Raw genomic sequence first — 26,576 nt, 5'->3', positions numbered from 1 at the left:
TTATTATACTACACTGCGTATGCTCACCCGATGTCTGTGCCTATAGATTTATATTGTGCATCTATCGTATATCCTGTTTTTCATTAATCCAACAATCTGACTGGACTGTACGCAGAACAATATTTTTCATTCTACCTCGGCACTTGTGACACTAAAATCCAAATCCAAAGCTGCAGAACATGTAGTGAAGAAAATGTTCTGGTTATTCTTCCATTAACCCGTTTTTCCGACCATTCGGTGACCATTCCGCTACCGAAAACGCACAACGCCTGACCTCACAGTTTACTATATTATTTTCATTGGCTTCTAATCATGTCCTGAAAATACCCCTTTATAACTGTTCATGTGACTGTTCATTCTTAGTTTTAATATTCGTTAGTGTATTTAACATTGAGAGGAATTTTATCGGCCAATTCTATTGATTAGGAGTCTCCTCACCATGCTGGATTCGGTTTACATTATAGACTGATGTCACAAACAGAAAAGTCTTTGCTCTCACTCTGAGTTTCATTTCCTCATCAGAGGTGCACGGATGTAAATAGTTCCAGACCCACGGGTGGCAGTACTCGCAATGGTAGTAGCGAGTTCTCCGAGACTCGAAATGAACAGCAGCAATTCCTCCCTCTCACAGTTAATGCAACAATCAGACTGAATCACTATTCAATGCGAACCATTTTAGGCGGTGTTGCTATGGATTGTGCTGTAGTTTATGTGCACGAGAATCTATTAACTTATCAGTAGCCGATCTGCTGTTTAAAAACTCTTCAACATACAGCAGCTGTGACCCAGAAACTTGCGGCAGTTTTTACTCGCTCCCATCACTGCGACACTCTGTGCACAGTAATAGACCGCTGTGTCAGACAGCCGCAGCTCCGAGATTGTCAAGGGGTACAACTTGTCTGACTGTTGGACTGAATTGAAAAATAATTTCTGCGTGAAATCCGCCTTAAGTGAATCCCTGCCGTTCTCGTGCCTCCAGGCAGCAACCCCAGGCTGTCTGTCAGGGTACTGACGGTGACAAGAATAAGTAAAATGTATCGTCGGTATAAGTGCAGGTTAAAGTGACATCTTCCCCTCTACGTGTGCGAGTGAGGATTCCCGCTGAGTAACAGAATCTCCATTGCTGAGAGCTGGAATACACGGTTATAGAAAGCGGAAATCATTGCTTAAAAATTCAACTGAACTGACAGTAAAAACTCGCAGACTGTGTTCTATAAAATTAAATAGAATTTATACCCATGAAAAGAACATCTGACTCAGTACCTAGATGCTCACACGTCCTACCAATATCCTCTAACCAGTTTCATCTCACTCGAGGATATCCTTCCAAACCTTCCTGCCTCCTTGGTCCCTTAAATGCATCAATTCGCCTCTGTCAGTACTTGTAATGGACATTTCCATATTCTAACCTCTACTGGGTGAAGACATTTCTCGTGAATTCCCGGATCTGCAATTCATCCGAGAGGCAGTTTGATTTCTAATTGAGTGTCTCAGAGTTCCGGGGAGTATATTTTGCCTGATGCTTCTGCTCCCTCCTTCTTGGAACACGTTGTTTGGTGATGTTGTTGACATGGCAGACTGGGAGAAAATGAATGTTCCACATTCTGCACTTTCCTTTGTTTTAATAAATTTAAAGTACACAATTCATTTTGATTTCAATCCAGGGGCAAATTAGCGTGGCCAATCCACCTACCCTGCACATCTTTGTGTTCGTCGGGGTGAGATCCTCACAGACACGGGGAGAACGCACAAACTGCACATGGACAGTGCCCGAGACCGAGGATCAAACGCGGCTCCTCAGCACCGTGAGGTAGCAGTGCTAACCACTGCGCCACCGTGACGCTCCCATTCTGCGCTTTCCTGACACGGGGTAGAAGGAGAGAGAGGTTCCGAGATACAGAGGAAAGAGATTGGCACACAGACATACTTAACGATTGAAAGAGCCAGACAAACATCGAGAAGAACAAAGGACGCAGAAAAAGACAGACAGTGCGATCTAGAGAAAGAGTTAGTCACTGAGCTGACACTAATACTGAGTGTTAGCCAATTGCTGACAGGGAGCACATGTGTTCACTTGCGTGATCAGCAGCAATGAGAAGCCAGCCAATCCTACCATTGGGCCACGCCCCTTAGTTACCCAATAAATGAAATCTGCCTTTGAATTTCCTTTTTCATGTCAGACTATAAGAGTTAACATGTTTTAACAATTCTGTGACTTATGTGAAATTCTAAAGCAGCAACCATGTTGTCTCGATGTTCTTTTCTAATACTGTTGGTCTTGCTGCCCGGTGAGTCTATGTTCAAATGGTCACTGTCTGTTCCCAGCGTTCGCTCCCAGGTATTTAATAGATTCTGTAATTTGTTGCAGGAACAAATGGCAAAGATGAAGTGTTCCAGGATCCCGCTGAATTAACAGTTCTGGAAGGACGGGCAATAACACTGGGCTGCAGCTACTCGACAACTGGTACTCTAACTCTGTTCTGGTACATCCAGTCTCCCGGGGAAGCTCCGAAATATTTATTCAAGATATATAGCTCAGGAGCTACGTCTCAAGATTTGCCAACCAGGTTCTCGGCTATTTTAAACAAAGAAAACAAAACGGTTCCTTTAAATATCGCCGCGCCGCTTCTCTCCGACACCGCCGTGTATTTCTGTGCCATGGAGCACACACTGATGCAGAGAAATAGTGGAGCCTGTACAAAAACCCCAGCGTGAGAGTTCCAGTTATTGTCAGCAGAGGGCGCGCTCGCACTGAAAACATAAACAATAACTGAGCCTGTGAGGGTCATGATTAAGATATGAGAACAAAACACAACACCCAACAATAACGTAAGCAGCAGCTGAGGAATGTTATTAGTTCGATTTTTAACTCGCAGCTATACTGTAGATTAATTTCAAAAATTAATTTGTGGTGCGTTCACACACTTTCTGCCTTTTTGTGATCTTGTTCTGTCTTTCGGAATCAATGTGAAATCCTTTCCCCATTCACGCTCTCAGTTTCTGGGTCTCTTCGACCACAGCCGGCACATAGTGTCTATTTGGCTCGACTAATTTGCTGGTAACAAGCCAAAAGCTCAGAATTACCTCAATGTTTATTTACAAATGTTTATTTGAATGTTTTCTGACACAATTCACAGCCTAATTCTTCCGCCTGACAATAACCAGATGACCGGGGCCATTCCTACCCCGTGCCTAACAGTGAAACCTGTATTCTTATAAGGATACTGGCTAGATCTCTGTTCGCGTTGCTTAGATTCACTGACAGCCTGTTCCCCAAGTCCAGATGCTAAAGCACCATTGGGCTGCGGTGGAACAGCGGTTAGCTCTGCAAAAAGCAGCTGAGACGGACCTACAGTTTGTAACACTGTCGCTGGAAAACGTCCCTTAGTCGCCAGATAAATGAAATCTGTTTCTGATCTGCGTTTAATAACAAGGATTCTTTTTCCGCTGAAGTCTACATTAGACACCGTGTTCTCTCCAGGGCCGTTTCTGATAATGGCCGTGCTGCTTGGTAAGACTATGTTCAAAGGGACATTGTTTATTCCATGTGTTAGTATCCATCCCAGACTCTGACACAGCCTGTGTTCTTTTGCCGCAACAAGTAACACAGACTCACTACTCCTGGGTCGCCTCTGTTGGAACATCAATATTCAGGTTAAGCTCCGAAATAATTGCTGTGGTGATATAACTCGGATCATGGAGATAAGTCTCAGGGTTTCCTAGACCGGCTTTCTGTTCAGGTGGACAAGGATAAAGACATCAATGCAAATGTGTCTCACATAAACCTGTCAGTTTTGTTCACTGCGAGCACGGAAATAGACTTTCGCAGTTAGAGGCATCAAAAACACTTAGCCGAGAAGAAAGGAGGTCTTTGTACGACTTCTTGTCTTGTATCAGACACTGTGCCTCACTGAACAGTAATAAACCCCGTCTCCACATTCAGGGCGCTTATGTTCAGGTAACCAGACTTTGTAGACTAATCATCAGTCGCCATATATCGTCCTGAGATTTTATGTTTCTTCAGTACTGCTACTTTGTAAATTATGCAAATTGGAGGATGTGCCTGTTTCTGCCGATACCATTGCATGGTGTTTATACCCTGATCTGTATACTCGCAAATTAACTGCGCCGAACGCTCTTCTAACACAGTTAATGTCACTGGAGACTGAGTCAATGCACATAATCCCCCTGTGAAAGTAGATGAACAAAAGAGCACGAGATTAAATAGGGTCAAGCGAAACGTGTGTCTATCGAGACGTAAGTGTGTAAACTCTCATTTGCCAAGCTACACATAACATGTACATATCTTATCGTTAACGATATTAATGTTGAGTGCAAACTATTTGCAATCAATATGCTAAACTGTCACGATGAACCTAATCGTATACTGACCGTCCCAGAGCGTCGCCAGTATTATTAGAAACATGTCTGGTTAAATTTCTCAGTGAATGGTAATGAAATGAGTCAGAGAATGAGAAAGAGAGAGGGATCCCAGGCTCTGTCAACACTGTTCCAGCCACAGGGGGTCAGGCCTATTGTGACATCACTCAGGATACCATCATGATTGGACTTTAACCTGGTGTTGTCAGACTTCTTACTGCTCGCCCAGGCCGACGCCGGCATCTCCACGTCCCTATTGGCTTTGGCATTGATCTCTCGTGACTTTCTAATCAGCACACTGCTGCCTGCCTCCCTCTGCTGACGGATTCTCTTCAATCTAATGTATAACTACTGATTGGGTTTATTGAAATACACATCAAAACACAAATGTTAAATATTGTCTCCCAAAAACCTAAATAAATGACGAAACGCAATCTTCATTTTTCTGCACAAAGAATCAGCTGTCCCACCCACTGAGTTAAAGCGCACGCAAAAGCTCTGAACTGTAAGCCAGCCAGGAGTGGAACCTGGAATTCGTAGTCAGAAGCGTTATCCATTGCGCCACTCGGCCACAGCGATGCACGTCATTGGCTATTCCTCGTTGATTGAGACCAATTACGAGATTGAGGTAATATTCAGCAAAATGCAAACTTGGAAGCACGAGATGTTTCTGCCTGGTTTTGAAAAGGGGACCTTTCGCGTGTGAGGCGAATGTGATAACCAGTACACTACAGAAACAGCTGGCAAGCAACGGAAGTGTACAATGTACAACGTCATTACAGCAGGGTAGCATGGTGGTTAGCATAAATGCTTCACAGCTCCAGGGTCCCAGGTTCGATTCCCGGCTGGGTCACTGTCTGTGTGGAGTCTGCACATCCTCCTCATGTGTGCGTGGGTTTCCTCCGGGTGCTCCCGTTTCCTCCCACAGTCCAAAGATGTGCGGGTTAGGTGGATTGGCCATGCTAAATTGCCCGTAGTGTCCTAATAAAAGTAAGGTTAAGGGGGGGTTGTAGGGTTATGGGTATAGGGTGGATACGTGGGTTTGAGTAGGGTGATCATGGCTCGGCACAACATTGAGGGCCGAAGGGCCTGTTCTATGTTCTATGTCACTGTGTTGCTGCAGATTGTAACAGGGAGGCTGAGAGGCCACGTCACTTATTCCAAGACGACAGCTGTTTCTTAAAAAAAACAGATGTTTCAACATATAAAACCATAAGGTATCGAAATTAACATAAGTTATATTTTGCTTATTGTCGGTCTTAAATTTGTGCTCTTTGGTCTCGAGGTCTGGTTCTCGTTTAGGGATTTTCAATCAATGCCTATGGGAGTGGTCGTGGGTTTAAATCCAGGACAAGCCCTTTACTCCAGGTCAGAGATTATGAATTGTTTGCCATGCTGACGGCGGGGTTGATTTACATTGCCCCACTCTGAAAAAGATTTCTCAGGACTCAGTATGTTTACGTCGTTTCTCTCCCCACAGATGATGCTCGAGAGAGAGAGACAGTGTCTGAGTTGGAGTGCGTTTGGATAAAATTGATGCTCCAGATCTGTGTTAACCACAGGGACGTGACCCATCTATCCACAGAGCCAAAGTGGAGAATTGAACTGACTGGAGAGCTGGATCTTAACGCTGACCTCCCGGACCTCGGAGTCGTGAAATGTTCCAAAGAAGCTCAACAGACACTCGAGGAACAGCAGCGCATCTTTCCACTGGACTCAATACAGCTTTCACACTCAGTGTGTGTTCAGCAGTTTCACACTGTAAATGCTGCACCCATTTTGTGTGTCCTTACATCGCAGATTTGGGTTTCAATCTTGTTTCCACTTGTTCTTTGTGTCCGGGCGGTAGTTGTTGATCAATCTGCCATCGATAGCTCCTCCAGACATATCTTTTGTTTCTTTGTTTCTTCCATTGCGCTAACAGAGAGCTGGCACAGACACGGCGGCCGGAATGGCCTCATACCGTGGTGTCATTATTCTCTGATTTGATGCTAACCTAACTCTGTGGCCAGGGACCCAAGGCCTCTTCTCATTTAATCTCTCCTGACTTGCCCCCTATTAGAGCCCTTTCCTGCTGTTCTGTTTCCTCCCTCCGGTAATTCACTTGGTTAAGACGTACCACATTTCTAACCTGTCCCGGTTTTAATGAAAGGTGATGGTGAAAGACGAACTTTGTTCTCCTGTCGACAAATGCCGCCTGACTCCCTGAGATGTTGCAGTAATTTTGGCGTTCTCCGCAGATGTTAGATTGATTTTCGATGGCAATTACAGTATGCTTTGGCTCTTTTCGCGGGGATCGTTGGTCTAGGGTTATGATTCTCGCTTTGGGTGTCTCGCTGACGGAATTTGCGAGAGATCCCGGGTTCAAATCCCGGACGAGCCCTTCGATGAGGTTTTCCGTTGGTCAAACCGCATGTTTTCTTCATTTCTTTGCGGCGGAGACGGCGGGATTCATTCGCATTGTGTTTGCTTTGAGAAGCTGAGTTCAAACTGCATGGAACCAATACGTTCCCGAGAAGTTTGTCAATGTGTGGGCATTCACATTTCTATTGACTAATTCTGGTGGACTCAGACAGCTCTCTGTCCCTTTCATTTTATCAGTTCAGCAAATTCAGACTGTGAACTCTCACTTCCCCCTCCACCACATGTTGTTTCCATCAACTTATCATTCCTTCCATTGATATGTTTTACCCTCAGCATTGCCCACCTCCCCCCAGCCCATACCATCCTACTTCAGCAATCTGATCCCTGTTTGTAATTGTTCTCTGACGCACTGCTTACCTTTGTTCTGCCATTAACACATTCTGACCGCTTGATGCACCATCAGCACCTTTCATAGCCTTGATTAACCTGATTTACATTGCCTTTTTCTTTCTGCCCGAGACATTTTCGTCATTTCCCACCTATTGCTAGCCCTCTATCGAGGCCCAATACAGCACTCCACCACCACCACCCCCCACCCACAATCGTCTGAATCTCCAGTTCCAGTTCTCCAGCTTTGACAAAGAGTCCACTTGACTGGAAACGACAGCTGCCATTTCGCTCCCCAGAGGCTGTCAGACCTGCTGAGATTATCCAGTATTTTCTGTTTTTGTTTCCGTTTGAAGCATCCGCAGTAAGTTGCATTTGTCACACATTTAGACATGTTTGAGATGGTGATTAAATGTGTTCATTTGTAAATCGCTGAAATTCTGTTGTGGATGAACGAGCTGCTAATATCCGAGCTGTGCCAAGATACGAAAATTCTTCACCTCTCATTGCCTGCCGAAAATTCCGTGCTTGGGCCTTAATGTTCAATTCAGTTTAGTGGCTCATGTGAGACAAAATCTCATAGTCCTGGAACACACGAGATTCCGGCAACATTCAGGAACAGAATTATTTAGTGCCCAATAATTGTGCAAACCTTTCTCACACGAAATGCTAAATGTTCGATGTTTCTGCCCGGTTTCGAACCGGGGACCGTTCGCGTGTGAGGCGAATGTGATAACCACTACACTACAGAAACCGCTGGCCATCAATGGACGTGCGGAATGTACAACCTCACTGCGGTCCTGCAGATTCTGATGGTCTGTTTGAGAGGCCAGGTCCCTTGTTGCAAGCGACAGCTGTTTCTTAAATTATCAAATGTCTCAACATATAATGCCGTGAGATGTAGAAATTATATCGAAATTAACATAAGTTATATTTTGCTTAATGTCGGTCTTAAATTTGTGCTCTTTGGTCGCGAGGCCTGGTTCTCGTTTAGGGATTTTCAATCAATGCCTATGGGAGTGGTCGTGGGTTTAAATCCAGGGCAGGCCCTTTACTCCAGGTCAGAGATTATGAATTGTTTGCCATGCTGACGGCGGGGTTGATTTACATTGCCCCACTCTGAAAAAGATTTCTCAGGACTCAGTATGTTTACGTCGTTTCTCTCCCCACAGATGATGCTCGAGAGAGAGAGAGACAGTGTCTGAGCTGGAGTTCGTTTGGATAAAATTGATGCTCCAGATCTGTGTTAACCACAGGGACATGACCCATCTAATCCACAGCCAAAGTGGAGAATTGAACTGACTGGAGAGCTGCATCTTAACGCTGACCTCCCGGACCTCGGCGTCGTGAAATGTTCCAAAGAAGCTCAACAGACACTCGAGGAACAGCAGCGCATCTTTCCACTGGGCTCAATCCATTTTCACACTCAGTGTGTGTTCAGCAGTTTCACACTGTAAATGCTGCAACCATTTTGTGTGTCCTTACATCGCAGATTTGGGTTTCAATCTTGTTTCCACTTGTTCTCTGTGTCCGGGCGGTAGTTGTTGATCAATCTGCCATCGATAGCTCCTCCAGACATATCTTTTGTTTCTTTGTTTCTTCCATTGCGCTAACAGAGAGCTGGCACAGACACGGCGGCCGGAATGGCCTCATACTGTGGTGTCATTATTCTCTGATTTGATGCTAACCTAACTCTGTGGCCAGGTGCCAAGGCCTCTTCTCGTTTAATCTCTCCTGACTTGCCCCCTATTAGAGCCCTTTCCTGTTGTTCTGTTTCCTCCCTCTGAGAGTTCAATTGGTTAAGACGTACTACATTTCTAACCTGTCCCGGTTTTAATGAAAGGTGATGGTGAAAGACGAACATTGTTGTCCTGTCGACAAATGCCGCCTGACTACCTGAGATGGTGCAGTACTTTTGGCGTTCTCCGCAGATGTTAGATTGATTTTCGATGGCAATGACAGTATGGTTTGGCTCTTTTCGCGGGGCGCGTTGGTCTAGGGGTATGATTCTCGCTTTGGGTGTCTCGCTGTCGGAATTTGCGAGAGGTCCAGCAGGCCGTATCCTTCAATGGTGTGGCGATCCCAATACCGCAGCCGGCTCACGGTACTTGTTATCACAACATTATCACATCTTGCTTTATTGCAGCAGAGAAATGCATTCCTCTGATTGCCAGTGACACGCCAGTGAAAGACAAGGCCAGTAAAATTGGGCAGCCAATACCTGGACATAAATATGTACGTAGAAATCCTGGAAGTTTGTCACTCGCGGAATTATTATAGTGCCAGGAGTGTTATAGCACTCAGAATCACAGATGCACAGAACCAAGCAATTCAGATGAGGCCTTCCGGTCAATCGAGTCTGCACCAGCATGTGAAAAATACAGGACTAACTACAGGACCTCATTTGCCAGCACGTGTTCCATAACCTTGTATGTGAAGACGTGCCGTGTGTTCAGCCAGATACTATTTAATGGATGTGGAGCACACTGCCTCTACCACCCTCCCACGTAGTTTACTCCAGACAGTCACCATCCTCTGGCTAAATAAGATTTTCCTCAAATTCACCAGAACCTCCTGCCCCTCACCTTGAACTTGTGTCCCCCCGTAACTGACCCTTCAACTAAGGGGAACAACTGCTCCCTATCCACCCTGCCATGCCCCTCATAATCCTGTACACCCAAAACTATGCAACGTCTCTTCATAACATAAATGGGCGCAGTATGTCCCTGATCTGCGTGGGAATCGAACAGAAGACATGTCGTGTCAACAGAAATTTCAGGTATTTTCGATCGAAAAATTGATTTCTATTAAAGTCTAAACCTGGCACTATGTGCTTCCCATGTCCCAACTGTTAGTAATTCTCATGTTGCTCGGCGGTTATTATACATTAAGCGTACATTGTCGTAATAATAATCTTCACTAGTGTCATAAGTAGGCTTACATTAACACTGCAATTAAGTTACTGTGAAAATTCCCGAGTCACCACACTCCGGCCCCTGTTCAGGTGCACAGAGGGAGAATTCAGAATGTCCAATTCACCTAACAACACGTCTTTTCGGGACTTGAGTGAGGAAACCGGAGCACCCGGAGGAAACCCACGTAGACACGGGGAGGACGTGCAGACTCCGCACAGATCGAGAACCAAACCGGGAATCGAACGCGGGTCCTAGGAGCATGAGGCAGCAGAGCAACCCACTGAGCCACAGTGCCGCCCATTAAGTACCTTGTACATTTTGTACCGCAGCATGTATTTATCCATTCTGCTTTGCGTTAAAAGAACAGGTCTTTGTCCTTGGACTTTCTGCAAGAGCAGGCCATGATTTTCGTCCATCTCCTCAGTTGAGTGCCACCCTCTGCCGGTAGGTAGATATTCTGGTTTTAAAGTTACAATACAATTTGCGGTATGATAGACCATAATAAGACCATAAGACTATTAGGCATAGGAGCAGAATTAGGTCACTTGGCCCATCGAGTCCGCTCTGCCATTCAATCATGGCTGATATTTTCAACCATAGCTCTCACGATTTCCCAAACTATTCCTCTCTTGATCTACACAAGGACAGAGACATGTCCGGTAAATAGACCTGATTGCTTGCCTGAGCCTGGGATCAATTCCTTCTCGGAAAGGAACCTCAGTGATGCTGTAAACACTCACTCAGGGTTGTGTACGGGGCTTTAGGTTTTCTCTAACGCTGTTTCTCAGTACGCAGTAATAGACCTCCCCATCCTCCACATCGAATGCGCTTATACTGAGGTAACCGTTCTGTTTAGATTTGTCAGCAAACGCCAGATATCGTCCTGAACCCACATCTTTCTTCATTGCTGACTTGTTGGTGATAATCCATCTCGGTGGCTGTGCCGGTTTCTCCTGATATCATTGCATTTTGTACTTGTTGGGGCCTTTATATTGGCAATTTAACTTCACCGAAGCCCCTTCTGAAACTGTTATTGTCACTGGTGACTGAGCTACTGGATTGAACATTGCCGGCCTGCGAAAGCGAAGGACTGAAATGAACAGATTGTTGTTCCTTTATAAAGTTTAAGTTTGTTCAATTAGGAGGTGCTTTTTAGCGTCGCTAGTCCACTGAGCCTGTACATCTAGGTTGTGGGAGTGAGAATGTTCAAACACCACACGGACAGTGATCTGGGACCGGGATCGAACCCTTGTCCTCAATGCAATGAGGCAGCAGTGCCAACCATTGCGCCACCGTGCCGCCCTGAGTTTAAACAGATTTGATACAAATTTGCTTGTATCTGCGGCATTTTCTGGGACCTCTGATGCAGGCACTTCATAGACATTCCCGATCGTTAATTATACTCCAGCCGATGTGTATTAATATGCTAATCTGGTTTAATTAACATTATAACTACTTACTGTGCCAAAGCCGCCAGTATTATCACTAACATGTCTGACTGAATCTCTCCCAGTGAACTGGACTTAACTGAGTCAGGGATTGTGGAGGAGAGAGGGAACTTAGTGCAGTGCAGGGAGAGGGTCTATTGTGACATCACTCGCCTCCCATCCTATCGGCTTGGCTGAAACCATCAGGTGAGTTTCTGACGCCCGTGCTTGAATTTGGCGCCCTCTGCTGCCGGATTCGGTTTACTCCGTGTTAGAATTCGGCTGTTGAGTGGATTCAGTGTTGACTCCAATGCATATCAGGACGGGAAACCTAGACAGAAATCTATATTTCAGCTGTTTATAAACTATCTTTGTCACTATAGGTGTTTCTAATCAAAAAACGATGCTTAATCTGTGCAAATCATCCCTGGAGTTCTCGGTTCACACCTTAGGACGAAGTCGAAAGAATGTTTGGTGGACATGCGGAGGTTAGAACTCAGAATAATAGCAGGGCTCAACAGACTAGTTTTCTTTATTTTGGTTCTGACGAAGAAGGTGCAAAAGGGGAACTGCTCTGAACATCGCTTTTTTCCGAGACCAAATTGTCTGGAATTATTTTCATTAGCTGAAGGTGAAATGTCCTATGAAGAAAATAGGTGGCTGATATTTCATGCTGCAAGTGTTTGCGAGACAATGAAACGTTACAGAGGACTTTGAATGGATCAGCACCGAGGCACGGGCGGGATCCGAACCCGCGATTTTTGGGATTATGGTGTTGAAGGTGGAGCTGTAGTCAATAAATAGGAGTCTGATGTAGGTGTCCTTGTTTTCGAGATGCTCTTGGGATGAGTGTAGGGCCAGGGAAATGCCGTCTAATGTTGACCGGTTGTGACGGTATGCGAATTGAAGTGGGTCAAGGCGCTCTAGGAGTATGGAGGTGATGCGCTTCATGATCAGCCTCTGGAAGCACTTCATTACAACTGACGTCAGGGCCGCCGGAGGGTAGTCATTGAGGCATGCTGCCTCGTTCTTCTTTGGTACCGGTATGATGGTGGTCTTCTTGAAGCAGGTGGGTACTTCGGAGTGGAGTAGGAATAGGTTAAAGATGTCTGTGAATACCTCACCTCCACTTCACTTTCAGGAAGGCCGATCTGACTTCGGAAACTGTGATGGTGGGTATGGGTGAATTAAGGGCTGCTGGGGCACTCGACAGTGGATTGTTGGTTACCTGCTCAAACCCAGCATAGAATGCATTAAGTTCATCGGGAAGGGATGCGCTGCTGCCAGAGATACAGTAAGACGTCTTACAACACCAGGTTAAAGTCCAACAGGTTTGTTTCAAACACGAGCTTTCGGAGGGCAGCTCCTTCCTCAGGTGAATCACAAAACAGAATCATTTAACCTGGTGTTGTAAGACTTCTTACTGTGCTCACCCCAGTCCAGCGCCGGCATCTCCACATCATGGCCAGAGATACTGCTCGACCCGGCCCGGTTATGTAGATCTTTGGGCTTTTTTTCTGAGGGATTCTTCTCCAGAGACCGCTGAGATAGGCCCATTGAAGATTTTAAGACAGATGTGGTTGGATTCTCAACTGAAAAGGTAATCAAAGGTTAGCCGGGGTAGGTGAAATGTGAATCTGAGGTCACGTTCGCATCTGTCACGAACTTTTTGAATGTTGGAGAAGGCTCAAGGGGATGAATAGCCAACTCCTGCTCAACATTCGTCTCTTAGCAGGTCCGTGAGGAGGTGTCACAATCTCCTGAGTTATCGAGGGAGACACAGCATCGTTGAGCTATTCCCCAGCTCGGCGCTATGAAGGATATTACAGCAATAGAGGCAACTCCATGCCACAGCCGGTGCACGGTACGTGTTATCAGAACAGGAAAATCGCTTATTGTCACGAGTCGTCTTCAAATGAAGTTGCACTGAAAATCCCATAGTCGTCACATTCCGGCGCCTGTTCGGGGAGGCTGTTACGGGAATCGAACTGTGCTGCTGGCCTGCTTGGCCTGCTTTCAAAGCCAGCGATTTAGCCCTGTCCTAAACACCCGTAAAAACATATCATCCAGGAGTGGAACAACAATTCGTCTCTGGGTGGGATCGAACCACCAACCTTTCGGTTAACAGCCGAACGCGCTAACCGATTGCGCCACGGAGACGACAACAGGATCACAGGGTCCCCTGAGGCAGTGTGAAAATATCTGGAAGGAGCGTACACATGGTCCCGCGGGCTTGGACGTTTGTGAGACGTGGAATCATCACAGGCCCGTGGATTTTACAGAACTCACTTGGACAGCACCACACTTTCTTTGAAACACGTCCCTTATCTGGGAACCTCCATAACAGAAAGCAGGAAGTGTCAACATAGGTTTGATGTATTTTCGATCAGAAAGTCGATGTTCCGCTGAAGACTACTAGGGGCTCAGACTCATTGGCATAAGGTCGACCTAAGTTAACGGTCCTGAAAGATTTTATTATCCCCACATTGAGAACTTTCATTACTGCTGCTCGGAAGTGGATATTCCAAGCTTAAATTTACTGTGCATCGCGACATGCTGATTAATCTCACGAATCCGAAACGGCTCCTCTATTGACCTATACAAGGACAGAGACGGCAATGCAATTGTGGAGAAATAGACCTGAGTATTTTTCTGAATCCGATCAAACCATCCTCCGGTACAAGGGCAGGAACGCAAATTTACTGGAATTGAAAATACTCTCTGAGGCTTCCGTACGTGGTTGTAGCTGCTTTGTGACACTCTGCTCATTGCACAGTAATAGACCGCTCCATCCTCCACACTGAGCGCGTTTATATTGAGGTGACCATTCTTTTTAGACTTGTTGGCAGCCGCCAGTTATCGTCCTGAGATCTCCTCTTTCTTCATCGTCAATATGTTAATGATGACCAATCTCGGCGGCTGTGCCGGCTTTTGCTGATACCATAGCATGTGGTACATGGTCCTGTCTGGATATCCGCAATCTAACTGTACTGAACCCCCTTCTGATTTCTAACCTGTCCCGGTTTTAATGAAAGGTGATGGTGAAAGACGAACTTTGCTGTCCTGTCGACAAATGCCGCCAGACTACCTTATATAAGACCATAAGACCATAAGACATAGGAGTGGAAGTAAGGCCATTCGGCCCATCGAGTCCACTCCACCATTCAATCATGGTTGATTTCAACTCCATTTACCCGCTCTCTCCCCATAGCCCTTAATTCCTCGAGAAATCAAGAATTTATCAATTTCTGTCTTAAAGACACTCAACGTCCCGGCCTCCACCGCCCTCTGTGGCAATGAATTCCACAGACCTACCACTCTCTGGCTGAAGAAATTTCTCCTCATCTCTGTTCTAAAGTGACTCCCTTTTATTCTAAGGCTGTGCCCCCGCGTCCTAGTCTCCCCTGCTAATGGAAACAACTTCCCTACGTCCATCCTATCCAAGCCATTCGTTATCTTGTACGTTTCTATTAGATCTCCCCTCAACCTCCTAAACTCCAATGAATATAATCCCACGATCCTCAGACGTTCATCGTATGTTAGGCCTACCATTCCTGGGATCATCCGTGTGAATCTCTGCTGGACCCGCTCCAGTGCCAGTATGTCCTTCCTGAGGTATGGGGCCCAAAATTGCTCACAGTATTCTAAATGGGGCCTAACTAGTGCTTTATAACGCCTCAGAAGTACATCCCTGCTTTTATATTCCAAGCCTCTTGAGATAAATGACAACATTACATTTGCTTTTTTAATTACGGACTCAACCTGCAAGTTTACCTTTAGAGAATCCTGGACTAGGACTCCCAAGTCCCTTTGCACTTTAGCATTATGAATTTTGTCACCGTTTAGAAAATAGTCCATGCCTCTATTCTTTTTTCCAAAGTGCAAGACCTCGCACTTGCCCACGTTGAATTTCATCAGCCACTTCTGGGACCATTCTCCTAAACTGTCTAAATCTTTCTGCAGCCTCCCCACCTCCTCAATACTGCCTGCCCCTCCACCTATCTTTGTATCATCGGCAAACTTGGCCAGAATGCCCCCAGTCCCGTCATCTAGATCGTTAATATATAAAGAGAACAGCTGTGGCCCCAACACTGAACCCTGCGGGACACCACTTGTCACCGGTTGCCATTCCGAAAAAGAACCTTTTATCCCAACTCTCTGCCTTCTGTCTGACAGCCAATCGTCAATCCATGTTAGTACCTTGCCTCGAATACCATGGGCCCTTATTTTACTCAGCAGTCTCCCGTGAGGCACCTTGTCAAAGGCCTTTTGGAAGTCAAGATAGATAACATCCATTGGCTCTCCTTGGTCTAACCTGTTTGCTATCTCTTCAAAGAACTCTAACAGGTTTGTCAGGCACGACCTCCCCTTACTAAATCCATGCTGACTTGTCCTAATCCGACCCTGCACTTCCAAGAATTTAGAAATCTCATCCTTAACGATGGATTCTAGAATTTTGCCAACAACCGAGGTTAGGCTAATTGGCCTATAATTTTCCATCTTTTTTCTTGTTCCCTTCTTGAACAGGGGGGTTACAACAGCGATTTTCCAATCCTCTGGGACTTTCCCTGATTCCAGTGACTTTTGAAAGATCATAACTAACGCCTCCACTATTTCTTCAGCTATCTCCTTTAGAACTCTAGGATGTAGCCCATCTGGGCCCGGAGATTTATCAATTTTCAGACCTTTTAGTTTCTCTAGCACCTTCTCCTTTGCGATGGCAACCATATTCAACTCTGCCCCCTGACTTTCCTGAATTGTTGGGATATTACTCATGTCTTCTACTGTGAAGACTGACGCAAAGTACTTATTAAGTTCCTCAGCTATTCCCTTGTCTCCCATCACTAGATTACCAGCGTCATTTTGGAGCGGCCCAATGTCTACTTTTGCCTCCCGTTTGTTTTTAATGTATTTAAAGAAACTTTTACTATCATTCCTAATGTTACTGGCTAGCCTACCTTCATATTTGATCCTCTCCTTCCTTATTTCTCTCTTTGTTATCCTCTGTTTGTTTTTGTAGCCTTCCCAATCTTCTGACTTCCCACTACTCTTTGCCACATTATAGGCTCTCTCTTTTGCCTTGATGCATTCCCTGACTTCCTTTGTCAGCCATGGCTGCCTAATCCTCCCTCTGATAACCTTTCTTTTCTTTGGATTGAACCTCTGCACTGTGTCCTCAATTACTCCCAGAAACTCCTGCCATTGCTGTTCTACTGTCTTTCCCACTAGGCTCTGCTTCCAGTCGATTTTCGTCAGTTCCTCCCTCATGCGCCTGTAATTACCTTTATTTAACTGTAAAACCTTTACATCTGATTCTACCTTCTTTCTTTCAAATTGCAGACTGAATTCTACCATATTATGATCACTGCTTCCTAAGTGTTCCCTTACTTTAAGGTCTTTTATCAATTCTGGCTCATTACATAACACTAAGTCCAGAATAGCCTGTTCCCTCGTGGGCTCCATCACAAGCTGTTCCAAAAAGCCATCCTGTAAACATTCAATGAATTCCCTTTCTTTGGGTCCACTGGCAACATTATTTACCCAGTCCACCTGCATATTGAAGTCCCCCATGATCACTGTGACCTTGCCTTTCTGACATGCCCTTTCTATTTCGTGGTGCATTTTGTGCCCCTGGTCCTGACCACTGTCAGGAGGCCTGTACATAACTCCCATTATGGTTTTTTTGCCTTTGTGGTTCCTCAACTCTACCCACACAGACTCCACATCGTCTGACCCTATGTCGTTTAGTGCTATTGATTTAATTTCATTTCTAATTAACAAGGCAACCCCGCCCCCTCTACCCACCTCTCTGTCTTTTCGATAGGTTGTAAATCCCTGGATGTTTAACTGCCAGTCGTGAACCCCCTGCAACCACGTCTCTGTGATGCCTACCACATCATACCTGCCAGTCACAATCTGGGCCACAAGCTCATCTACCTTGTTCCGTACACTGCGGGCATTTAAATATAGCACCTTTAATTCCCTATTGACTGTCCCTTTTTGTTTTCTTAGTTGATGGAAATAAACAAGTGTGAAGGGGGCAGAGAAAGTTCACAGTCTGAAGTTGTTGAACTGATAAAATGAAACTGACAGGGAGCTACCTGAATCTACCAGAGTTAGTGAGTAGATATAAGTGAATGTCCACACATAGACAAGCTGATCGAAAATGTTTCGATTTTCTCGGGAACGCCTTGGTTCCCTGCAGTGTGAGCTCAGCTTCTCAAAGGTGAAGAATTTTCATATCTTGACACAGCTCGGGTATTAGCAGCTAGTTCATCCACAACAGAATTTCAGCGATTTACAAATGAACATATTTAATCACCATCTCAGACATGTCTAAATGTATGACAAATGCAACTCACTGCGGATGCTTCAAATGGAAACAAAAACAGAAAATACTGGACAATCTCAGCAGGTCTGATAGCCTCTGGGGAGCGAAATGGCAGCTGTCGTTTCCAGTCAAGTGGACTCTTTGTCAAAGGTGGAGAACTGGAACTGGAGATTCAGGCGATTGTGTGTGGGGGGGGGGGGGGGGGGGGAGTGCTGTATTGGGCCTCGATAGAGGGCTAGCAATAGGTGGGAAATGACGAAAATGTCTCGGGCAGAAAGAAAAAGGGAATGTAAATGAGGCTAAACAAGGCTATGAAAGGTGCCGATGGCGCATCAAGCGGTCAGAATGTGTTAATGGCAGAACAAAGGTAAGCAGTGCGTCAGAGAACAATTACAAACAGGGAGCAGATTGCTGAAGTAGGATGGTATGGGCTGGGGGTGCAGTGCTGTGGCAGTGGCATGTGCAGTGCTGAGGGTAAAACATATCAATGGAAGGAATGATAAGTTGATGGAAAAAACATGTGCTGGAGGGGGAAGTGAGAGTTCGCAGTCTGAAGTTGTTGAACTGATAAAATGAAAGGGGCAAAGAGCTGTCTGAGTCCACCAGAATTAGTCAATAGAAATGTGAATGCCCACACATTAACAAGCTTCTCGGGAATGTATTGGTTCCCTGCAGTTTGAGCTCAGCGTCTCAAAGCAAACCCAATGTGAATGAATTCCGCCGTCTGCGCCGCAAAGAAATGAAGAAAACATGCGGCTTGACCAATGGAAAACCTTATCAAAGGGCTCGTCCGGGATCTCTCGCAAATTCTGACAGCGAGACACCCAAAGCGAGGAACATACCCCTAAACCAACGAGCCCAGCGAAAAGACCCAAAGCATACTGTCATTGCCATCGAAAATCAATCTAATATCTGCGGAGAACGCCAAAAGTACTGCAACATCTCAGGTAGTCAGGCGGCATTTGTCGACAGGACAGCAAAATTCGTCTTTCACCGTCACCTTTCATAAAAACCGGGACAGGTTAGAAATCAGAAGGGGGTTCAGTGAAGTTAGATTGCGAATATACAGACCGGACGATGTACCACATGCTATGGTATCAGCAAAAGCCGGCACAGCCGCCGAGATTGGTCATCATTAACATATTGACGATGAAGAAAGAGGAGATCTCAGGACGATACCTGGCGGCTGCCAACAAGTCTAAAAAGAATGGTTATCTCAATATAAACGCGCTCAGTGTGGATGACTATTACTGTGCAATGAGCACAGTGTCACAAAGCAGGTACAACCACGCACGAAAGCCTCAGAGAGTATTTTCAATTCCAGTAAATTTGCGTTCCTGCCCTTGTACCGGAGGATGGTTTGATCTGGATTCAGAAAAATATTCAGGTCTATTTCTCCACAATTGCATTGCCGTCTCTGTCCTTGTATTGGTCAATAGAGGAGCCGTTTCAAATTCGTGAGATTAATCAGCATGTCGCGATGCACAGTAAATTTAAGCTTGGAATATCCACTTCCGAGCAGCAGTAATGAAAGTTCTCAGATGTGGGGATATTAAATCTTCCAGGACCGTTAACTTAGGTCGACCTTATGCTAATGAGTCTGAGCCCCCAGCAGTCTTCAGCGGAACATCGACTTTCTGATCGAAAATACATCAAATCTATGTTGGCACTTCCTGCTTTCTGTTATGGAGGTTCCCGGATAAGGGACGTGTTTCAAATAAAGTGTGGTGCTGTCCAAGTGAGTTCTGTAAAATCCACGGGCCTGTGGTGATTCCACGTCTCACAAATGTCCATGCCCGCGGGACCATGTGTACGCTCCTTCCAGATATTTTCCGCACTGCCTCAGGGGACCAATATTACCAGCATTCTCATTCGGTCCCTGGCAATCAGAGGATTGGCCGTTACTGTTGAAATGCACAGAGTTGTGATCATGTTGTCGCCGACGTGGCGCAATCGGTTAGCGCGTTCGGCTGTTAACCGAAAAGTTTGTGGTTCGATCCCACCCAGAGACGAATTGTTGTTCCACTACTGGATTATATATTTTTAGGGGTGTTTAGGACAGGGCTAAATCGATGGCTTTGAAAGCAGACCATGGCAGGCCCGCAGCACGGTTCGATTCCCGTAACAGCCTCCCCGAACAGGCGCCGGAATGTGACGACTAGGGGATTTTCAGAGTAACTTCATTTGAAGCCGACTCGTGACAATAAGCGATTTTCCTCTTCTGATGACACGTACCGTGCACCGGCTGCGGCATGGAGTTGCCTCTGTCGCTGCAATATCCTTCATGGCGCTGAGCTGGGGAATAGCTCAACGATGCCGTGTCTCCCTCGATAACAAACACCGACTCAGGAGATTGTGACACCTCCTCACGGATCTGCTAACAGACGAATGTTGAGCAGGAGTTGGCTATTCATCCCCTTGAACCTTCTCCAACATTCAATAAGTTCGTGACAGATGCGAACATGACCTCAGATTCACATTACACCTACCCCGATAACCTTTTCAGTTGAGAATCCAACCACATCTGTCTTAAAATCTTCAATGGGCCTATCTCAGCGGTCTCTGGAGAAGAATCCCTCAGAAAAAAAAGCCCAAAGATCTACATAACCTGGCCGGGTCGAGCAGTATCTCTGGCCATGATGTGGAGATGCCGGCGTTGGAATGGGGTGAGCACAGTAAGAAGTCTTACAACATCCGGTTAAATGATTCTGTTTTGTGATTCACCTGAGGAAGGAGCTGCGCTCCGAAAGCTCGTGTTTGAAACAAACCTGTTGGACTTTAACCTGGTGTTGGAAGACTTCTTACTGTATCTCTGGCAGCAGCGCATCCCTTCCCGATGAACTTAATACATTCTATGCTCGGTTTGAACAGGTAACCAACAATCCGCTGTCGAGTGCCCCAGCAGCCCTTAATTCACCCATACCCACCATCACAGCTTCCAAAGTCAGATCGGCCTTCCTAAAAGTGAACCCACGGAAGGCGACTGGCCCAGACGGGATCTCTGGTCGTGCACTCAGAGCCTGCGCACACCAGCTGGCAGATGTATTCACAGACATCTTTAACCTATCCCTACTCCACACCGAGGTCCCCACCTGCTTCAAGAAGACCACCATCATACCGGTACAAAAGAAGAACGAGGCAACATGCCTCAATGACTACCCTCCGGCGGCCCTGACGTCAGTTGTAATGAAGTGCTTCGAGAGGCTGATCATGAAGCGCATCACCTCCATACTCCTGGAACACCTTGACCCACTTCAATTTGCATACCGTCGCAAATTCTTCTTCTTTCATCAATTGTTGCGCCAGACTCCAAATGATAACAACTCACAGTGCAATCAACATCATTTACTTGTATAAGGTGCGGTGGCCAAGAGGAAAGGCGTTGGTTTCGTAAACCAAAAATCGCGGGTTCGAATCCCGCCCGTGCCTCGGTGCTGATCTATTCATAGTCCTCTGTAACGTTTGATTGTCTCGCCAACACTTGCAACATGAAATATCATCCACCTATTTTCTTCATAGGACATTTAACCTTCAGCTAATGAAAATAATTCCAGACAATTTGGTCTCTGAAAAAAGCGATGTTAAGAGCAGTTCCCCTTTTGTACCTTCTTCGTCAGAACCAAAATAAAGAAAACTAGTCTGTTGAGCCCTGCTATTATTCTGAGTTCTAACCTCCGCATGTCCACCAAAGTCTTGGCATTCTTTCGAATTCGTCCTAAGGTGTGAACCGAGAACTCCAGGGATGATTTGCACAGATTAAGCATCGTTTTTTGATTAGAAACACGTATAGTGACAAAGATAGTGTATAAACAGCTGCAATTTAGATTTCTGTCTAGGTTTCCCGTCCTGATATGCATTGCAGTCAACACTGAATCCACTCAACAGCCGAATTCTAACACGGAGTAAACCGAATCCGGCAGCAGAGGGCGCCAAATTCAAGCACGGGCGTCAGAAACTCACCTGATGGTGTCGGCCAAGCCGATAGGATGGGAGGCGAGTGATGTCACAATAGACCCTCTCCCTGCACTGCACTAAGTTCTCTCTCTCCTACACAATCCCTGACTCAGTCCAGTCCAGTTCACTGGGAGAGATTCAGTCAGACATGTTAGTGATAATACTAGCGGCGCTTTGGCACAGTAAGTAGTTATAGTGTTAGTTAAACCAGATTAGCATATTAATACACATAGGCTAGAGTATAATTAACGATCGGGAATGTCTATGAAGTGCCTGCATCAGAGGTCCCAGAAAATGCCGCAGATACAAGCAAATTTGTATCAACTCTGTTTAAACTTAGGGCGGCACGGTGGCGCAATGGTTGGCACTGCTGCCTCACTGCACTGAGGACACGGGTTCGATCCCGGTCCCAGATCATTGTCCGTGTGGTGTTTGAACATTCTCACTCCCACAACCTAGATGTACAGGCTAAGTGGACTAGCCACGCTAAAAAGCACCTCTTAATTGAAAAAACTCTACATTTATAAAGGAACAACAATCTGTTCATTTCAGTCCTTCACTTTCGCAGGCCGGCAATGTTCAATCCAGTAGCTCAGTCACCAATGACAATAACAGTCCCAGAAGGGGGTTCGGTGAAGTTAAATTGCCAATATAAAGGCCCCAATATGTACAAAATGCAATGATTTCAGGAGAAACCGGCACAGCCACCGAGATGGATTATCACCAACACCTTAGTAATGAAGAAAGATGTGGGTTCAGGACGATATCTGGCGGTTGCTGACAAATCTAAACAGAACGGTTACCTCATTATAAGCGCATTCGATGTGGAGGATGGGGAGGTCTATTACTGCTCACTGAGGAACAGCGTTAGGGAAAACCTAAAGCCCCGTACACAACCCTGAGTGAGTGTTTACAGCATCACTGAGGTTCCTTTCCGAGAAGGAATTGATCCCAGGCTCAGGCAAGCAATCATGTCTATTTACCGGACATATCTCTGTGCTTGTGCAAATCGACAGACGAATAGTTTGGGAAATCATGAGAGCTTTGGCTGAAAATATCAGCCATGATTGAATGGCGAAGCGCACTCGATGAGCCAAGTGGCCTAATTCTTGTCCTGTGTCTAATGGCCTTATCATCTTATTATTGTCTATTATACCGCACATTTTATTGTATCTTTAAAACCGAATATCTACCTACCAGCAGAGGGAGGCACTCAAATGAGGAGTTAAGATGGACGAAAATCATGGCCTGCTCTCGCAGATGAGTCCAAGGACAAATACTTCTCGTTACCCGCTCCTGTAACGAAATGCAGAATGGATCAATGTCTGCTGCGGTACTAAATATACAAGGTACTTAATGGGCGGCACTGTGGCTCAGTGGTTTGCATTGCTGCCTCACAGCTCCAGGAACCCGGGTTCGATTCCCGGCTTGAGTCACTGTCTGTGTGGAGTCAGCACATTCGCTCAGCGTCTGCGTGGGTTTCCTCAGGGTGTTCCGGTTTCCTCCCACATGTCGCAAAAAGACATGCTGTTAGGTAATTTGGACATTCTGACTACCCTCTGTGTACCCGAACAGGCGTCGGAATGTGGTGACGAGGGGACTTCCACCGTAACTTCATTGCTGTCTTAATGTAAGCCAAATTGTGATACTAATAAAGATTATTATTATGTACAATAACCGCCGAGCAACATGAGAATTACTATCAGTTGGGACATGGGAAGCACATGGTGCCAGGTTTAGACTTTAATAGAAATCAAGTTGTCGATCGAAAATCCCTGAAGTTTCTGTTGACACGACATGTCTTCTGTTCGATTCCCACGCAGATCAGGGACAGACTTCGCCCAATTGAGACGAAGGGGCGCTAAGGGCCAATTTAGCAAGGTCAATCCAGATTTCCTACACATCTTTGAACTGTGGGAGAAAATCGCTTCTCGCCTTTTTGCTAAGATGAGCGTGAGGTCAGGTGGAATGCATGGATCTCGTATGTCTCTCTTCTGGGGGCCATGAATTGGATTCAATTTGAATTAGTTTTTGGAGCAGGCATGGAGCTGCATTAGGGGTTTGCCCCTGTCCACACTCTGAGCTCTAGCTTTGTAACTCTGATAAGGTCTTTAAAAAACTTGAGCAGCCGGAGGAAACCCTCGCAGACATGGAGAGAAAGTGCAAACTGCACACTCACGGCCGGAAGTGAACCCGGGTCCCTGGCTCTGTGAGGCAGCAGTGCTAACCACTGTACCACTCCTGTGCTTGCAGGGACAATAGAGGCATGGATTATAAAAACAGGGAGATCATGTTGGAGTTGTACAGAACTGTCGTGAGACCGCAGCTGGAGTACTGTACAGTTCTGGACGCCACATTATAGGAGGATGCGATTGCACTGGAGGGGGTGCAGAGGAGATTCGCCACGATGTTGCCTGGGATGGAACATTTATGTTATGAAGAGAAGTTGCATAGTCTTTTGTGTACAAGATTATGAGGGTCATGGCAGGGTGGATAGGGAGCAGCTGTTCCCCTTAGTTGAAGTGTCAGTTGCGAGGGGACACAAATTCAAGGTTAGGGGCAGGAGGTTATAGGGGATTTGAGGAAAATCTTATTTATTCAAAGGATGGTGACTATCTGGAGTAAACTACGTGGGAGGGTGGTAGAGGCAGTGTGCTTAACATCCATTAAATAGTACCTGGATGAGCACATTACACGTCTTCACATTCAAGGCTATGGAACACGTGCTGACAAATGAGGTCCTGTAGTTAGTCCTGTATTTTTCACATGTTGGTGCAGACTCGATTGACCGGAAGGCTTCATCTGAATTGGTGGTTCTGTGTATCTCGGATTCGGAGTGCTATAACATTCCTGGCGCTATAATAATCCCGCGAGTGACAAACTTCCAGTATTTCCGCGTACATATTTATGTCCAGGTACTGGCTGCCCAATTTTACTGGCCTTGTCTTTCACTGGCGTGTCGCTGGCAATCAGAGGAATGCATTTCTCTGCTGCAATAAAGCAAGATGTGATAATGTTGGGACAACAAGTACCGTGAGCTGGCTGAGGCATTGGGATCGCCGCACCATTGAAGGATACGGCCTGCTGGTGTGGGGGCTCAGCTCAACGATTCTGTGTCTCCCTCAGTAACAAACACTGACTCGGGAAAATGCAGGGCATTTTCATTGCCATTTGAGCATCCGACTTGGGAGCAGGGAGTTGGTCAATCGGCCACTCGAGTCTACTCCACAATTCAGTGACATGATGACTAAGGTGACCATGGCCTCAGCTCCACATTCCGTGTAACCCAAGGACGCTGGTAAAGGTATAATCAGTAAATTCGCAGATTCCGAGAAAATTGTTGATGTGGTAAATAGTGAGGCGGAAAACCTTAAAACAGTGGCAAATTGACTCTGAAAATTGTGAGGTGATGCAATTTGGGAGGGCTAGAAAGGCAACGGAATATATAATGAAATATAGGCCGCTCGGTAATTACAGTAACCAGAGGGACCTCGGGTGCGTATCCATGGACCCCTGAAAGCAGCAGGACAGGAAAATACGGTGGTTATGAAATAGTTGCGTTTATTTTCCGTTGAACATAAGAGCAGGGAGGTTATGATGAAGCTGCAGAAACACTGGTTAGGCAACGGCTGGATCCCTGTGTGCAGTTCTGGTCGCCACACTACCGAAGGGTTTGATTGCACGAAAGAGGATGCAGTGGAGATTCCCCAGGATGTTGCCGGGGATGGAGTGTTTCGGCTATGAAGACAGGCTGATTAGCTTAGGGTTGTTTTCCTCAGAGCAGAGAAGGCTGAAGAAGGACCTTTTTGAGGTTTATTAAATCTATCTAATCCACCTATTCTGCATATGTTTTGGTTGTAGGAGGAAACCGCGGCACTCGGAGGAAACCATCACAGACCCGGGGACAACGTGCAAACGCCACGAGCTCGTCCAAGGCCAGAGTAGAATCCGGGTCCCTGGCGCTGTGAGGTTGCAGTGCTAGCCACTGTGCCGCCCTAAATAACCGAACTCTTTGAGCAGGTTTTTGATTACATGACCTGAATGCTCCTCTGAAACTCCTTTGGACATGTAATGACGTGAAAAGCGCAATATGAATTTAAATTGTTGCATTTGTTATAGTTCAGTGAGACCTGATAGTTTAGTGAGTGAGTGAGTCTGTACACCAGTATATGAACAAGAAGCAGGAGTTTTGGAATCACAGATCGATTCGTCAATCTTACATCTGTTATGAATGCAAGTTGCAATCGTAAACTGGTTTAACTGTGCAACTGGACCTCACCTCTTGCTTTTTGTGCGATGTTTTGTTACAATGTTTGTCACTCACTGTGGAAACTGAACTGCCGATGAGGGAGCAGCAGCTGGAACTGCCAGTGTGGAGTTTTTGTACGGGACCCACCATATCTCTGTAGCAGTGTGGGCTGCATGCAACAGAAATACACGGCGCTGTCGGAGATCATTGTGTTACTGATCGTTAGCTCGGTAGTCTTGTTCTTTTTATCAAACGTAGAAGAAAACCGATCATTGAGGTCGGTGTTTCTTTGCACAGCCTGTCCAATAAGAAGAAACATGTACATTGGAGCTTTCCCGGGCTGCTGACTGTACCAGTACACATAAAGGCTAGAAGCGCTTGTTTTCAAGGTGCAGGTTAATGTAACTTCATTTTCCTCTGTAACTGTTATTTCTGGTTCCTTTTGTTCCACGGTGTCCTGGTGGCTCCATTCTAACAGAAATAACAACAATAATGACAATCAGAGCTAGCATCGCATTCAGCAATACTATCATCAGCAAAATAATAACTGTCATTTTACCAACAATAAA

At 45.8% G+C, this 26,576-nt stretch overlaps 3 non-coding genes across 3 annotated transcripts; 1 reads left to right on the top strand and 2 right to left on the bottom strand.

Moving 5' to 3' along the window:
* Nucleotides 1-7,812: 7,812 nt before the first annotated feature.
* On the bottom strand, nt 7,813-7,885 carry trnav-cac. Its single transcript has one exon. It is a non-coding gene; the product is annotated as a tRNA-Val (tRNA).
* A 5,674-nt stretch (nt 7,886-13,559) lies between these two features.
* On the bottom strand, nt 13,560-13,633 carry trnan-guu. Its single transcript has one exon. It is a non-coding gene; the product is annotated as a tRNA-Asn (tRNA).
* A 7,528-nt stretch (nt 13,634-21,161) lies between these two features.
* Nucleotides 21,162-21,233, top strand: trnat-cgu. Its single transcript has one exon. It is a non-coding gene; the product is annotated as a tRNA-Thr (tRNA).
* The last annotated feature ends 5,343 nt before the right edge of the window (nt 21,234-26,576 follow it).

The sequence above is a fragment of the Scyliorhinus canicula genome, unplaced genomic scaffold, assembly GCF_902713615.1.
Source record: "Scyliorhinus canicula unplaced genomic scaffold, sScyCan1.1, whole genome shotgun sequence".
Classification (NCBI taxonomy): Eukaryota; Metazoa; Chordata; class Chondrichthyes; order Carcharhiniformes; family Scyliorhinidae; genus Scyliorhinus; species Scyliorhinus canicula.
Note: the sequence above shows the minus strand (reverse complement) of the source record. Positions and strands in the feature narration are given on the sequence as shown.